Genomic DNA, 10,491 nt, shown 5'->3' with positions numbered 1-10,491 from the left:
CGTTTAAAAAAACCAATCATTTGGTGAAAATCAAATGGTTTATATCGTCCCATTACTCTCATAGTTAAAGCAAAACTCTGAATATTAACTCTTAAACTGCGACATTGATCCACATATAACTTTAAACTCATCCAAACACTCGTTAAACATCTGATTACTGATGATTGTGCTCTTTGAATGTTTCCTCAGCCTCATCACCACGTGTGTGTGTGTGTGTGTGTGTGTGTGTGTGTGTGTGTGTGTGTGTGTGTGTGTGTGTGTGTGTGTGTGTGTGTTTTTAAGTGTGTGTGTGACAACATAATCAGCTGATACTCAGTGTATTCTCCTTCGTCCACAATAACCTGCATACTGAGCCATATGTCAATAACATTCACAGAAATGTTTTATCAGGAGCTAAACAGGGAAACTGAGGCGCATTGATCGGTTATTGGCTGAGCTGATGGCTGCAGTGTGATCACACACACACACACACACACACACACACACACACACACACACACACACACACACACACACACACACACACACACTCAGAGGAGACAGGAGGTACAGTGGTGCAGCAGGTGGGTGAATCCATCACAGCCCCTCAGCAAACACAGACAAAAAGGGGAAAAAATCATTTTAATTAGCTGAGTGAATGTGATTTGCTGAACGCGGGGAGCCGGCCTCTCCGCTCTGCACATTAAAATTGGTCTAATTTTGTGTGCAGAGAAAGTCCCATCTGAGCAGCCCTGGCCGCAGTCAATCATGTTAAAAGCTGCGGGTGCTTAATTTGATTTACCAATATAAAATGCAAATGAGGTGATCAAGTGGAGTGGAAGGCAGGAGGAGGAGGCTCTCTTAAGCCATCAAGTTAAATGGAACAGACAGTCCACTGGCAATGTAAAGAATGTTTTAGCATACCCGTTTGATTAGCGCTACAAAAATTTAATTAGGACGGCTAATTGCCTGACAAATTGCTGCACATCAGAAAAAAGGCAGAATATACTTTAAATACACTACAACACCCGCGCAGCCTATGTGCTCTCCCCCCATATGTTACATTTTCAGCCCGAACCGGCTCTTTCTAATACGTGAAAAGCCTAATTAAATAAATGGAAGATGGCACAACAGTCCCTTACAATAGTGAATGAGATAATGCGTGTAATTAGCCCGCAGCATCCTGGCCATATGCCCGCGTGCTGCACTCAGACAGGACGAGCCGTGCTGCACGAACAAATCAAATCAGAGAGTGCTGGGAAAGCTCCGGGGACTCACAGTGCTGCTGCTGCTGCTGCTGCTGACGGGTCCCCGAACCCACACACACACACACACACACACACACACACACACTGTCACAGTTAGCATCATGGCAGACATGTACGTTGTAACAATGTGAGCATGTTTGCAGACTTATTTAACGGTAACACCGCTCTGATGTCCGTCTTCGAATAATGGGGTTGCCTGGAGCCGGTCTCTGAGACTTATCACTGCTGACGTTCAGTGATCATTCAGTGTCATGTCCTCCTTCACATTTACCATCTGATCTTCGGATGATTTTTGAGAATCGAAACAGCTATCCAACAAACACACTGGTGGAAATTAGCTTTAATTACATTCAAATATTTCAAGGAGGTCAAGTCTAAGTTCTCTTCTTCTCTGTGAATCACCTCTGCTGTCCAATCAGCTCAGCTCAAGTCTAGAATAGAATTTAAAATCCTTCTTCTGACCTACAAAGCTCTTAATGATCAGACACCTTCATATCTTAAAGAGCTCATAGTGCCCTATTACCCCTCTAGAACACTACACTCCCAACATGCAGGCCTGTAGTAGCAGTATGGGAGGTAGAACCTTCAGTTATCAGGCCCCCCTCCTTTGGAATCATCTACCAGTCAGGGTCCGGGAGGCAGACACCCTCTCTACTTTGAAGAGTAGGCTTCAAACTTTCCTTTTTGATAAAGCTTATAGTTAGAGCTGGATCAGGCTTGGACCAGCTCTTAGTTATGCTGCTATAGGCTTAGACAGCTGGGGGAGCTGACACACTTTGATTCCCTCTCTCCTTTCCTCCCCTCATCACTTACTTTAACTCTCCCTGTCCCATTAAAGTTACTAACCATAGACCTTTCTGGAGTCCCTGAGCTCCCTTGTCTCGTAGGTTCCTCTGAGCTGCCGTAGACGTCCTCCTGCTGTGGACGTTCCAGACTCCAGCTGATACGGACATGCTGGACTAGAACAGCTTCTACTACTCGTCTCATCACTATCACCGCTCCCTCTCTCTCTTATTCTCCTTTATCCCTCTTTCCAGACCCAACTCGGTCGAGGCGGATGGCTGTCTAACATGAGTCTGGTTCTGCTCGAGGTTTCTGCCTGTTAAAGGAAGTTTGTCCTCACCACTGTAACTAGCTAAATACTGCGAGGTGCAATGCTCATGGTGGATTAAGGTGGGGTCAGACTGAGTCTTATCCTGTCTTGGTGTTGGGTCTCTGTTCATAATTTGACATAGAGTGGTCTAGACCTGCTCTGTTTGTAAAAGAGTCTTGAGATAACGTTTGTTGTGATTTGGCGCTATACAAATAAAGATTGATTGATTGAAAGCTAATTGACGATGTATCCACAGATAGTATCAGTAATGGACTAAAACACCCGTCTTCCTTAACTGCAAATCTGAAACCTTAGTTTGACATTCCTCCCATTGCCATTTGGTTTTTTCTTGAGCCAGAAGTGTCATGAAGAGAGAAATGACCCAAACAGTTTTTGTACCAGGCTGTAAACATGTTTATTTCTGCTGTAACATTTTAACATGGGGCTCTATGGGGACTGACTCACTGCAGGAGACACACTCTAGTGGACACTGGAGGAACTGCAGGTTTTGGTACCTCATCGATGGCTTCATTACTCACCCCTGAAGGTTTCTGCAAACAAACACATGCAAGGGTAATACTATTAAATACTCTTCAGCTTTAACACATGACCATCTGATCAGACCCAGCCCAGTTTTACCCATCATGCCTCATGTTTTCTGTCAGCATGTAGCTGTTGTTGTTGTTGGTGAAAATCAGATGTCCTGATAATTAGGACCTGAGTGCTTTTAGATGAAGATGTGTTTGGAGTAGTTGACTTAAAACACAATGAGAACAGGTTCATTACGCAGCTGAAGGATTGTTATTTTTATTACTGACACTCGTTCTCTTCATTCACAGCAGCCTGTTCATGCACTCAGAGCTGCCCTGTAAACAACAGGTCAACGGTTTGTTCCATGTAGTGCTGATGTGATCGTCATTACAGTACACATCTGATAATAGACACATTCAGATAAAACAACATTAAATGTGATTTTTAGTGTGTGGTCAACACTGCAGGGTCAGAGTGAAGACTTCTTCACACTGTCAGGGGAACAGCTGGAACCATTTCAACAAGTTTCTATTAGAGGCATCACACAATACCATGATCAGATACTGACATCCCTTTGTTTTACAACACAGAGAAGTGAGAGAATAAAATGTGATATTTCTGGTTGAGTGGTGCCAAAGGTTTTCTCTGTAGCTGCTTCGTGGTTCTTTTAGCATACACCGTGAAACTATAGGCATTTTTCGACCAGTGGACCCAGGGTCTAAATTTAGTTCAGGGGTAGATAATCTCCCCTCTAAAAAGCCCCTGCTAGGGCGGTAGTACTTTTCAAAGGTCTTTCAGGGTGCAGGGCCTGTGATGCTGAACGTGTCTGATTGGTAGATTAACCTCAGTGTTTTTATTCCACCCTCCGTCCACAATAACATCACACACATCTGTGATTCACTTGATTTCTCTTTCTTTCATTAGTTTTTATTTGTTCTATCTTTTTTGTATGTGTGTGTACTTTTCAAAAGAAGAAGCTGTGATTCTCTTGATTTAGCAGCTTGTAACAGTAGTCTTCTCTCAGCCCACCGTGAATGTGTCTCTCCCGGTGTTACGGTTTTAAAAGTGACCCTGTAAACTGGAGACCTTCAGCTGAACGTGTCAGTGTTTGTGGAGTTTACACAGCTGTTGAAACACAGAGTGAGTTCCTGGGAATGCAAACTAGTTTAGTTTTTATTAAGATTTCTAAATATCCTCATCAGATATTTAATGATGGTCTAAAGACGTTTATGAGGGATGCATCCGGCTGAGAGTCTCCAGTTAACAGGGTCGCCGTTTAAACCAAAACACCGGTCGATCTCTGCCACGACTTTTTGAGTTCAAAAGGATTTTAAAGGCGTGTTGAAACGTCTTTGCTACTCGCGCTTATCTCCTCTCACGTGTTGATTCAGTGAATCCATCTGTGATGAAATATAGCACCATCTAAAACAGCACCAGCTGAGTCTCTTCATGCTAACAGGCTAACTGTTGTGTTGCTCATAATGATACCTGCCTGTCCGTCTGCTTCTATGGTGTCATCTGTGATGAATGGCATTCCTCTTTGTTTTACTGCCCTCTACTGGTCTGGTGGTGTAGTGCATTTACTTTTTTTTTCTAAATATGTCACTGGCCTGATTTGCACAATCTACCCGGGACTTCAGCCCACGGTTGAAACGCAAACAACAATGGGGGCACAGGAACCTTTTATTTCAGGGTAGTTCTGGGGGCTAAAAGACCCCGGAACTCTTGGTAGAAATGCATCTTATCTAGTTCATGATAGGGGGCAGTAGTAGATCTTTACGCTGGTTGCTGCCCGCCGTAAAACAGAGGACAAACAAAGAAGAAGAAGAAGCAGCAGGAGCAAAAGAAGAAGCAGACTGTCATCAGCTAGTCAGCTAGCTTAAAGTTTCCTTACCAGTTTGAGAGTTTTTGGATTTGGTCATAAAGACGGGTGTTTGAGGACACTCCAGTCTGCAGGAAATGAGGAAGAAACAGGGACTGTGAAAGGGAGAAAATGAAACATAGACTGAGATAGAGCTGGAGACATGATCAGAGAACATTAAGTCAAAGATATCAGAGAGGTTAGCCGTTTGTAGTCTCACACATAAACTCTCCATCCCTGCACCAGCTACTGATGTTGATTTGGTCTGCATGTTGTTGAATGTTGGGACTTGTGGATTTTTTCTCACTATCGTCCATTCTTCATTACAGACTCTCTTTACCTCTCGCTGCTCATGTTCAGAGGTCTCACCAAAGAAGAGATGAACAGTAAAGCTGAAGATTCACCTGAACGTTCAATGTTTGTTCTTTTGATGACAATGTTTATGTGACCTCTGTGGTCTTTATGATGAAGCTGCTTCCTCCTCTTCTCCTCTCATTCACTGATTCTGCGGAATCATCCAATCACAATGTTTAAAAGGAAGACAAATGCGGTCAGTAGAGTGAGACAATTTCAGGAGTGCATGTGTAAAAAGATCTTGAAACATAGAAATGCATCATGTCACTGTCTTTTAACCTCAGTCACACCTCGTACCATGCTGCTGTTAAGGAACCCGAGCCTGAGGAGCTCTGCAGATGCAGCTGTTGCTCCTGATGTCCTGAGGTTTGGATGACCACACTGGGTGAACCGGTGTTGCCAACTCCTCAGTGAGGAAAGTGCCACTTCAGGTGTGCCCCAGGGCTCTGTCCTGGGGCCCCTCCTCTTCATCATCTACCTTCTCCCACTTGGCAATATTTTTCGTAAATTTGGCATTCACTTCCACTGCTTCGCGGATGACACCCAGCTCTACCTGTCCAGTAAACCCGACTCCACTCTCCCACCCTCCTCCCTCACCCTCTGCCCCTCTGAGAGGAGACAGAACTCCTCCTCATAGGTACTAAGTCCACCCTATCCAAAGCCGACAGTTTCTCCCTCACCGTAGACAGTTCAACAGTGTCCCCCTCCCCTCAGGTAAAGAGTCTGGGTGTCATCCTCGACAGCTCACTTTCCTTCCACTCTCATATCAATAACATAACCCGGTCTGCATACTTCCATCTCCGCAACATCATCTGTCTCCGCCCCTCTCTCACCCCTCACACTACTGCCATCCTGGTCCACAGTCTTGTCACCTCCTGTATCGATTATTGAAATTCCCTCCTCTTCGGTGTCCCTCACAAATCCCCCCATAAACTTCAACTGGTCCAGAACTCTGCAGCCCGCATCATCACCAGAACTCCCAGCCAGCAGCTCCACTGGCTCCCGGTCTTCTTCAGAATCAACTTCAAAATCCTCCTGTATGCTTTTAAGACCATCCACAACCTCTCCCCCCCGTATCTGTATGATCTCCTCCACATTGTCACCCCCTCTCGCTCCCTCAGGTCTTCCTCCTCCCTCCACCTCTCTGTGCCCTCTGCCCGTCTCAGCACCATGTGGAGCAGAGCTTTCAGTCCCTCTGCTCCCCAACGCTGGAACTCACTCCCACCAGACATCCGTAACACTGATTCACTTCCCGTATTCAAATCAAAACTCAAAACCCATCTGTTCAAATCCGCATTCTCTGTTTAACTTCACGGCCTCATTTTAACTTGGTGTTACTTTGCTTGTTGTTTTTATTTGGCTGTCCTAAAAGTCACTAGAAGTTGCTAAATGACGTCATCACTTAATTTGCATAATTGTAATTGTAATGGACGCTGAAGGAGAGACGAGTAATGTTGAGGGAGAGACAAAAAGAGGTTAAAAAAACACCCTAAATATGTTTATAACTACACTTAGGAGCCTACAACAAATCAAAGTCAAACATTACATTTTTCAACCAGAACATTTTCAAGATATTTATCTTTATCTATTTAGCATCTCTCTCGGTGGGGAGTGAGACTTTGCTCCAATTGGGGGAGTTTAAGTATCTCAGGGTCTCGTTCGCGAGTGGGGGTAAAATGGAACATGAAATCCACAGGTGGATTGGTGCAGTGTCAGCAGTTATGCGGACGTAAAATCGGACCATTGTGGTGAAGAGGGAGCTGAGCCGGAAGGCAAATCTTACAATTAACCAGTCGGTCTACGTTCCAACCCTCACCTATGGTCACGAGCTGTGGGTTTTGACCGAAAGGATAAGATCTCGGATACAAGCGGCTGAAATGAGTTTCCTCTGAAGGGTGTCTAGGCTCAGCCTTAGAGAGAGGGTCAGGAGCTCGGACATCCTGAGGGAGCTCGGAGTAGAGCCGCTGCTCCTCCGCGTCGAAAGGAGTCAGCTGAGGTGGTTTGGGAATCTGATAAGGATGCCTCCCAGATGCCTCCCTTTAGAGGTGTTCAGGGCACGTCCAACTGGGAGAAGGCCCCGGGGTACACCCAGAACACGGTGGAGGGATTATATCTCCCGCCTGGTCTGGGATCGCCTCGGGATTCCCCAGGAGGAACTGGAAAGTGTTGCTGGGGAGAGGGATGTCTGGGTCTATTTGCTTGGACTGCTACCTCCGGAACCGACCCCATATAAGCGGAAGAAAATGGATGGATGGACAATCTGCATTTACTACCTAAATGGACCAAAAAGAGACAGGATGTAACGGGTGTGAGGGTGAACCCAAAAGCAGCACACTGGAGCCCGGAGGAAACAGCAGGTAACAGTCTTTACAAACCCGGTCACACGATGTCTGTTGAGATGCTGGTTTCGCTGTGTGGAGGATCAGGCTGGAAACAGACGAGGAGCAGGCAAATCTCTTAGTCGGGGACAGAAGGCTGAGGTAGTTACCAGGGCAGAAACGAGGAAGGAAGGTCGGGGACAGGCAGGGTCGAAACCGGGAGATCAGTCCGAGGAAAAGTGCTGGAGAGTCTTGCATTTGTAGAAAGAACAATCTGGCACTGAGTGAGCTGAGACCGGGACTTAAATACTGGCAGCAGGTAATGAGAAACAGGTGATTTGTGTTGGCTTAATGAGGAGAGTGTGGTTCAGGTAAACGAAGGGGAGTGGAAATGTACTGGGCTGAGAGGCTGAGCAGGTGTGGCAGGTGATAACTGTGACACAGTAGGCGGGATCAGCCAGCGGTGTCTTCGTACATGCGTGATACATTAACAGTCTGGATGCTGAGGGGTGAACGCCTCCTGCTCTGAATGCAGCTAGGAGGGACTCACAGCAGCATCCACTGCTTGTTGAGTAAGAACGATACATGCTTTCACGTCAGTCTCCAAAAGTCTCCATTAATACCAGAAAAAGTCTCTAGATTTGTTGCTGGTCGCTTTTTAAAAAAAGAGTCGCTAGAGGGGTCTGAAAATTTGCTTGTGTTTCATATCTTGTGTTTTCTGTTTTGTTTTAAAGTTAACCTTTTGTCTCTCGTTGCAGATCCCTTGACCTCCTGTCTCTTGTGTTCCCACGTTTGTGATTGCCTGGATGTGTCTCACCTGTGTCTTGTTATCCCCTCATCTTCACTGTGTTTAACCCCTGTGTCACCTCCCTCCTGTGCCAGATCATCTTGTCTTTATGTCAGCGTTTCAGTGGGGTCATCCCTTTGTTCCCATATTTCTAGGACATTTTCAAGATTAGGTATTGTGTTCCTACATTTCCCTTCAAGAGTTTGGAAGCTAGCTCTCTCCTTCAAATCACCAGTCACGGGATTGAGTGGCGAACTCTCAACTATCAGGCTACAATTGATTTTAAAACACAGGACAAGATGTAAATATCCTTTATGTACCAAAACACTCACCAAGAGAGCAGCGCAGTAGACTTGATGACACTGACAGGTTGACACAGAGGAGTTTTCAAATAGGCATCCTCCTTCCCTAACGTTTCCTCCATGAGCCTATGACGCCTCCAGAGGGCTGGAAAGTGACTGCAAGCATCCCAGCAGCACCCCCTCTCTATGCCAACCCAGCTTTCCAGAGGTGTTGATGCACTGCAAACTATGGTCCAGTTGCGTTCAACTGATCTGACCAGAAGCTAGTCAATGCGAGGCCTCTGAGCTACTTAGTTTAGTTTGTTTATTTAGAAAGACAATGTAATCTTACAATAAATGTTTGCAAGAAACAAAGAGATGGGAGCACCAGAGTTAGCTAAAAGCTAGATTCCATCTCTAGTCCATTGCTACTGGATAATAGGTAGGGTGTAATTGGCGACTAAATTGGGAGAAAGGGGGATACAATCGGATACAAATTTATGAAAAAGGAAATATGGGAACATCGGCACGCTCCCGTTTCAACAATCTCTAGCCGTCGTAGCTTACCCGTGTGTGACCTATTTTTCCTGTGCTTTGACTCAGCCCTTTGCCTGCACTGGTTATGCTGCAGACTGAACAGATACCCACATCTTCAGAGCAAGCCTTTCATCCCTGGTCGCTGTTTGAGGATTTTTAAATTATATCACATGACAACAATATGGTGAACACGTCCTCCTTAGCATATTATTGCTGTCAAATCTATATTAACTGATCAAGCAAAGCTGTATCATAGTAAATGTATAAATGTGCAAAGACCGTCAGATTCTGCTCCAGGGCCTGTATGCACGTCCAGCCATTACACAAACGGGACCATCAGTCTTAACGTACCGTTATGGAACGGCCCATTTGGCCGCATGCACAACTGCAAATAATTGGCCAATTAACTAATTGCGCCGTGAAAGCAAGGCTGGTGCAAAACGTCATATGTCCAGGGAACCTCCTGGAAAACCCCAATTCAACAAATTCAAACTGTGCATGCCTACTACACATAAACAACAATAAACATGGCGAGCGGTCCTGGTGTGACCGAGAGAAGGTCAAGAAGAAACAATGTTTTCAGAGAGAGAAGAAATGGACATTTGATTAGAAGAATCTAGAATGAACAAACAGCTGTTATCAGCAAGTCAATCCTCAAAGAGAACAAACAAGGAGAAAGGGAAAGTTTGGCCTCAGATCTTGAACCAGGTAAATGCATGTGGTGTTTCTGAACGCGCTCAGTAGAAGACCTACAAAATAAAATAAGCAACATGAAAGAGGCTTTGATCAACAAGCACCGCCACCAACGTGGTCCAGGTGGAGGACCACCTGTCCCCCTATTGAAGCATGAGGACTTGTTAAAGGTGACATATCATGCAAAATGGACTTTTTAATGGTTCTCTACCTGAAATATGTGTCCCTGTCTACAAACCCCCCGAGAATGAAAAAAATCCATTCTGCCCCTGTTCTGATTTCTCCACCTTTCTGTAAATGTGTGTGAAACCAGCCGTTTCAGACTTCAGTGTTTTTGTTACGTAACAACAATATCCGGTCTGTCACAGAGTCAGAGCTCGGAGCTTGTTCAACCCATAGACTGTATAAAATACAACTCAACCCCTCCTCTGTTTTTCATTACCTGCACACATGTGTGCTAACAAGGAGCTTAGGAGGGAGGCATGCTAGTTGTAGGCTGTCTTAATAAACACAGAGGTCGGTTTTACTCCCCACGTCTGCAGATTTGAAGATCTAGTGGATGATTTTGATTAACCATGGATAAGTGCTAGCGCTAGTTAGCATAGCTACATAACTACATGTCGTAGCTGTAGCTGTGTACCAAGACACACGTCTACATACTGACAAATAAAACAACAAGAAACACTAAATCTGTGACCAATCCTTCAGAAAAGGTCCTGCTGCTTTTCTGGCAGAGGTCGGTTTTACTCCCCACGTCTGCAGATTTGAAGATCTAGTGGATGATTTTTA

General features: G+C 45.2%; 1 long non-coding RNA gene across 1 annotated transcript; it reads right to left on the bottom strand.

Annotated features, from left to right (window-relative positions):
- Positions 1 to 2,766: 2,766 nt before the first annotated feature.
- LOC117819607 lies at positions 2,767 to 5,130 on the bottom strand. The gene is made up of 3 exons (XR_004632572.1): positions 4,953 to 5,130; positions 4,766 to 4,848; positions 2,767 to 2,891 (listed from the first exon to the last, which is right to left on the bottom strand). It is a non-coding gene; the product is annotated as an uncharacterized LOC117819607 (long non-coding RNA).
- Positions 5,131 to 10,491: the final 5,361 nt, after the last annotated feature.

The sequence above is a fragment of the Notolabrus celidotus genome, chromosome 9, assembly GCF_009762535.1.
Source record: "Notolabrus celidotus isolate fNotCel1 chromosome 9, fNotCel1.pri, whole genome shotgun sequence".
In the NCBI taxonomy this organism is placed as follows: domain Eukaryota; kingdom Metazoa; phylum Chordata; class Actinopteri; order Labriformes; family Labridae; genus Notolabrus; species Notolabrus celidotus.
This window is presented reverse-complemented; position numbering and strand designations above follow the sequence as displayed.